The following is a 6,860-nucleotide window of genomic DNA, read 5'->3' as shown; positions in this document are numbered from 1 at the left end:
CAAGCTGTACTTCAGTCACCTTGGGCAGATGTCTCAGGACCTCCTGAGGCTGGTCAGGGTTGGGTTCTTTGGCAAAATAAGTGTATTAGTCTGTTCTCATGCTGCTAATAAAAACATAACCAAGAGGGGGTAATTTATAAAGAAAAGTGGTTTAATTGACTCACAGTTCCACATGGCTGGGAAGGCTTCACAATCATGTCAGAAAAGCAAGGGACATCTTACATGGTGGCAGACAAGAGAGAGCTTGTGCAGGGGAACTCCCCTTCATAAAACCAGGACTTACTATCATCAGAACAGCATGGGAAAGACCTGCCCCTATGATTCAATTACCTCTCACTGGGTCCTTCCAATGACACGTGGGAATTGTGGGACTACAGTGCAAGATGAGATTTGGATGGGGACACAGACAAACCATATTAATAAACTTCCTAAGTTGACTGAGACCTGTATCAGATATTTGTTGTTTATCCTACTAATGTACAGCCTTCATAGTTACAAGGCTTATATCAGTTTCCAGGATTGTTTCCCCTTTTTGTTGTTGGTTATTTCCTCCTTTATATGCTTTTCTTCTCTTTCCCCCTATTTTTTTATTAATGGGTTGTGAGACTTCACAACATTTGAAATATGGGTAAAAGTGAGCTATCCTAACAAACTGGGACCTATTTATCAAGGAATAAACCATCCAACCCATGAAAGATACAACAACACAGGAGACCAGAGACAAATTTTTTTAGTAAAATACATTCTCTGAAAGATTTTGAAAAAGAAAAGGTGGGGAAAGTATAAAATCATTCTGTCATGAGGCGAAAAAAAAAACTAAAAGATGAGTCATGTAAGAAACTGATTTTCCTTTCATTCCTAAGAAAATAGCCACAGATAAAAGGTTAAACAGCTTCACAGATAGCTACTATTTGTTCATTTTTGAAATACTGCAGGAGAATTACATAATTTTCTGTTTCCCTATGCGCTTCTTTTTCATTACAACATGTAAATTCTCATACCGTCCTTCTTTCCCCTCTAGCCAGCTTTTCCCCTTTATATATTGAAAGCCCTAAAAACTGTCTTTGGGAAACGGCACTGACCACACACTGTTTCTGTGATTACTTTTACTTTTCTTCCAGGCATGTCCTAACTTTGGCAAAATTAATTTTAATTTGATTGAGATCTGTCTCAGAACTCTTTGGTTTGCACTAGGAAAGATGCCAAATTAGGAGCCAATTACTGTAAAACTCAGCCATACCACTGTGTGTGTGTGTGTGTGTGTGTGTGTGTGTGTATGTGTGTGTACATGTGTGCTTTAAGCCATGTCGATTTGGTGTGAGCTTTGAATAGAGAATTCTAAAATAAATAAGAGACTCCTGTGAATTCTATGAAAATTTCTGGACTCACCAATGATCTTGATTGTGTCATTGCATCTGACAGTCCCAGGGAAGAGACTCTCTGGTGGTTTCATAAAATCTGTGCTTGGGTTCCCCCTGCAGTTTCCTGGGTATAGTGATGCCAAATCACTGTTTAAGAGATAATTTCAAAACATAAGATGCTGCTGAAAGAGCATTTTGAACCAGGGGACAGCCCCTTCATTCTGGGAGAGTGATATTGGGAGAATATGCTCTGGGAGCCCAAACAGCATCCTCCCCTGCAGGGTGAGGGCAGAGCTGCAGGGCAGGCCCAGAACCCACTCAACACAGATGTCAGCCCTGGAGCTGCTGCAGAGGAGTCTGAGGATAAAATTTTTCCAGCACCTGAATTACACTTATTTCAAAACAAAAATGCAATTAAAAAGTTAAAATAAGTAATTAAGACACAGTGGCTTACACCTATAATCCGAGAAATTTGAGAGGCTGAAGTGGGAAGATTACATGAACCCAGGAGTTTGAGATCAGCCTGTGAAAAATAGTGAGGCTTCATTTTTATTTCTGGAAAAAAAAATTAACCCAATGAGTCAATGAGAACGAAATTTGAAAAAAGAAAATTTTAGAGTTTTCAGATATCTTAATAGTTGGAAGATGTAGAACAAAAATAATTTTATCAATCCAATGTGTACAAATACTGAGAGACACATTCATGCCAAGAATTCAACCTGCTGAGGGCAAAACCCAAAAAAACGTTGAGGTTGTTAATGTTCCATTTGAAGGTGAGATCATTTTGAGGACCATGTCCTGTGAGAGTTTGTTTCTCTATTAGAGGAGTTCTGTACTCGTAAAGTTCTGGACATGCCAGGAGACAAGTATCAGTAAACAAACAGCAGAACTTGAACTTCAGCTTCCCACCGTGGCATTCTCCATGCGTCATCTCTCTAGCATTTCTCATGCTAGATCAGGTCTTTAGCTATGAAATATTCCACCTAATTAACATGGAAATAGATTGAAGTCTACAGAGTTAAATATGTATATTTTCTCCTGTTTTTCCCAGTTGTTCCCTCCCACAGCTGTAATATTCTCCGCTGTTCTCATCACCTTCTGTATTGCCATGCCCTGCAGGTTAAGGATTTGATTCCATGACTGAGAGGAGGTACAGGTCCATGGAACTTTGGTGAGAACCTCTGTTTTTATTTCATTTCCTCTGGGGCTCCACAAGTGCCTGTGGAAGCACGGTTTCAGTGGCTTGCCCCTGCAGGGTAGATAATTCCTTGGTTCTGTAGTGCTAATGAGGGATTCGGTCTGAATGCATTTCAGAAGTATGGGTTCTCCTTCTCTCTCATACAGACACTTTGGGAAATGAAGATTTTTCTGATTGTCCCCATTCTAGAGCAAAGGGATTCAACTGGATAGGAATGCTGATAAAAGAAAACCTTTGGCCAAATTAAATTTAAAGGAGTTTAATTGAGCAATGGATGATTCATGAATCAGGCAGCCCCCAGAATCACAGCAGATTCAAAGAGACTTCAGTGCAGCCATGTTGTGGAAGAAGATTAATATATATTTTAAAAACAATGTCCAGAAATCAGAAGTGAGGTACAGAAAAAGGTGGATTGGTTACAGGTGGGTGTTTGTCTATTTAAACACAGTTTGCACACTCAAGAGTGTATGACTGGTTGAGGTATGGCTGCTGGAATTGGCTAAGGCTCAGCTATTGTTACAGGTGCATACTCCTAAGTTAGGTTTTCAATCTTGTCCACCTATTCAGGTAGGTTACAGTTTGTCCACAAGGACTGAAACAAAGAAGTAGGGAGTCCTTCTCAGGCCATATTTAATGCACTTTATCAGTGCCCTTCAGCATATGGTTCCTAAGAATTTCACACTGCAACACATTTACCACACTGGAATTTAAGCAATCCAACATGTTTGTAGTTTTATCTTGTAATAGGCTATATGTCATGTGGCAGCTTCTTGCCTCAGTTTAGCTAACACCATGGCTTTTTTCTCTCTACAAGAACTTGTTTCTCCCAAGATTTCCATGTTTGTGAAAGGAAAAGAAATCTTTGGGACCCCCAAATCACTAAGCCAAAGGGAAAAGTCAAGCTGAAAACTGCTTAGGGCAAACCCACCTCCATTCTTTCCCTAAAATGATAGCTACTAAGGTTTTAAAAAGCTACATACCTCCTTCAAAATTTGACCCAAAGGAGAACCCTAGTGGACCAAGGACAGACAGAGTCATTTCTCTGCTCACATAAGTCAAATGCATATCTGATTGCTACCTTTGCTCCATTGTTTCGCTAAGCCAGACTAAGGCCCATGTGAATATTCCTTTAATTGCACATTTAGTTAAAGGCTAATCAGAAACTCAAAAGAATGCATTTGTGTCATACCTACCTATGATCTGGAAGCTCTCTCCCCACTTCAAGTTGTCCTGCCTTACTGAGTTAAATCAATATACATCTTACATATATTAATTAATGTTTCATGTCTCCCTAAATTGTATAAAACCAAGCTGTGTTCCGCCATCTTGGGCACATGTCGTCGGGACTCCCTGAGGTGGTGTCACAGGCATGTCCTTAATCTTGGAAAATGAACTTCCTAAATCTATTGAGATTAGTCTCAGATACTCTTTGGTTTACAGGTTTGTTTTCTATTGCATAACTTGATTATCTGAAATATTAAAGAAAATTTGCCAAATAGCATATTCTCGTTTGTTTTTTTGTTGCAAAAAGAAATATATTTATAAAATTTATATATAATTTATAATCTATGTACATTACCAAACTGAGTAGCATATTTATTATTAAGACCCAGAGTAATGAATAATTCAAATACCAATTAGCAACTTAATAGAAAAACAAATTATGCTACATTTGTTGGCTGAAATGCTACCCATTATTTATCAGAAACACATACAACATAAAAGGTTTAATTTCCAGTATTTCTATTGAGAAAAATAAGCCAAATAGATAAGAGTACATATCATATTATTCATTCTTATAAATTCTAGAAAATAAAAGCTAGTATAAAGAAATATGAAAACATCAGTAGTTTTACAAGGAAATGGTAGAAGGAAGGAGAAAAATCAAAAAAATATAAAAGGACAAGAGAAATGCTGAGGAGACTTGTCACCTTCTTTAAAATAGAGATTTTTTTCAAAGTTTACTATTACACAGGGTAAATATGTGAATTTTATTATCTGTCAATTAAAACTCATAAAATTTATTGCAAGTAAACAACTAAAAACTTAGACAAAAAAGGGATGATAGGAAGGAACAAATAAATATGTTAAATATCATATACACCAAATATTTATCTGCCTGACGCCTAGTTGTCTCTGTATTTTTAGGTAAATGCAGGAAAATTACACAGGTTCTCATGACAGGAAGTGGATTCTGCAAACCACACTAGGCCCATTTAGCTCTGTCGTAGACTTGGTTCAGAGAGCAACTGAGGCCAGTTGTGAGGAGCATAGGCCCAGATATTAGGACTCACTCATGCCAGATATAAACCCATGGACAAATATATAGCCCCTCCATGTGTAGGTTCACTTTTACATCTGTAAATGAAGAAACTACCAACTCCTAAATAACATAATTTATATACATAGGTAAAAATAATTAAAAATGTGATAGTTGTTCAATGTTTATCACAGAACAATTTCAAAATAAGACAGCATTTTCCCAAACACAATCATTGTCATCAGAATCCCCCAGGACGCTCTCATGTGCTCTTGGCCCTGCCCTCTCCTCAGGCGTCCCACCCCAGAGCTTGCTATGTAGTAGTAGACATGCAAATAGGGCCCTCACTCTCCTGATGAAAACCAGCCCAGCCCTGACCCTGCAGCTTTCCCAGGTGCTTCCATTCAGTGATCAGGACTGAACACACAGAACTCATCATGCAGTTTGTGCTGAGCTGGGTTTTCCTTGTTGCTGTTTTAAAAGGTGATTCATGGAGAACTACAGATGTTGAGTGTGAGTGGACATGAGTGAGCAAAACAGTGGGTATGTGTGTCAGTTTCTGACCTTGGTGTCTCTGTGTTTGCAGGTGTCCAGTGTGAGGTGCAGCTGGTGGAGTCTGGGGGAGGCTTGGTACAGCCTGGGGGGTCCCTCAGACTCTCCTATGCAGCCTCTGGATTCACTGTCAGTAGCAATGAGATGAGCTGGATCCGCCAGGCTCCAGGGAAGGGGCTGGAGTGGGTCTCAACCATTAGTAGAGGTGGTAGCACATACTACACAGACTCCGTGAAGGGCAGATTCACCATCTCCAGAGACAATTCCAAGAACACGCTGTATCTTCAAATGAACAGCCTGAGAGTGGAGGACACGGCTGTGTATTACTGTGCGAGAGACACAGTGAAGGGAAGTCACTGTGTGCCCAAACACAAACCTCCCTGCAGGAACACTGGGAGGAAGCAGCTGCAGGGGGCGCTCAGGAGCCACTGATCAGAGTCAGCCCCAGAGGCAGGTGCAGAGGGAGGCTGATTTCCTGTTAGGACGTGGGACTTCATCTTCTTCCAACAGTTTCTGTAATAAACCTCTCTAATTTTAGAATTCTGTGGTTCCTAATGTCATCTCTACATATTTTCAAAAGATCATTTTAATATGAGGACATAACCTCTCATGTACCAAATGCACATTGATGCTTACAAAGATGAAAAGTTCTCAACCATTGTCACCAGGATCGCAGTCCTGAGGAAGCTCACGGGTGCCTGATGAGTCTCCTCCATTCAGCCCCAGGACAGAAACCTCAGGGAGATTCCTGGACCAGAACGGCAGGGATTCTGATCACAGCCAATAGAGAGGCTGGGCCAGGGTCAGTGTCCTTTAGAAGCTCACAGGGTTCAGGTATGACCCTTCTGACCCTAAAGCCAGTCAGCATCAGCATGATCTGGTGCTCCTTTTGCTCCCAATACATGTTCTTTCTTTGGAGTGTTTGTTCTCCCTTTTTTATTTGCTTTTCCTGCTTCCTGAAAAAGAAACACATGGTCTCTGTGGTCTACACTCCAGGGCTCAAGGCATTTTCTTAGAACTCAGGCAAGGCTCAGGCTTGGCTACTCCAGCCACGCGGGAGAGGCTGATGAGACTTCCTTCTCTCCCCATATTCTCAGGACCCTCCTCTGCATTGTGTGTAGACTCATCTGGGAATGCAATTGGCCGTTAATAGTGAAGGGGATAAACTCGTTTGATCAAAATGGGATGTGGATGTGGAATTAACCCTGTTCTGTGCACACTGTAGAGTCATCTTCTTCGGAAGTAGTGTTAGAAAGAGCTTGTGAAATTTATCGGCATCAAAATGGATCCACTTGTGTTAAAACCCTAATGAATGAAGCTGGGGAAGGCCATGAAGGAGGGTTCTAACACACATATTCCTGATAAGAAGAACTATCATAAATAGACTGCACAGCCACAACCTTTTATACAGAGGCCACCACAGCCTTAAAGGATTTATTTCTCCAAGTAAATCTGCCCAGCAACTGCCTGTTCAACCTTACACCGCTGT

The 6,860-nt window shown here is 40.5% G+C and overlaps 1 pseudogene; it reads left to right on the top strand.

Moving 5' to 3' along the window:
- The first annotated feature begins 5,217 nt into the window (after nucleotides 1-5,217).
- On the top strand, nucleotides 5,218-5,903 carry LOC129012406 (immunoglobulin heavy variable 3-66-like; annotated as a pseudogene).
- The last annotated feature ends 957 nt before the right edge of the window (nucleotides 5,904-6,860 follow it).

This window comes from Pongo pygmaeus, chromosome 15, assembly GCF_028885625.2.
Source record: "Pongo pygmaeus isolate AG05252 chromosome 15, NHGRI_mPonPyg2-v2.0_pri, whole genome shotgun sequence".
Lineage (NCBI taxonomy): Eukaryota > Metazoa > Chordata > Mammalia > Primates > Hominidae > Pongo > Pongo pygmaeus.
This window is presented reverse-complemented; position numbering and strand designations above follow the sequence as displayed.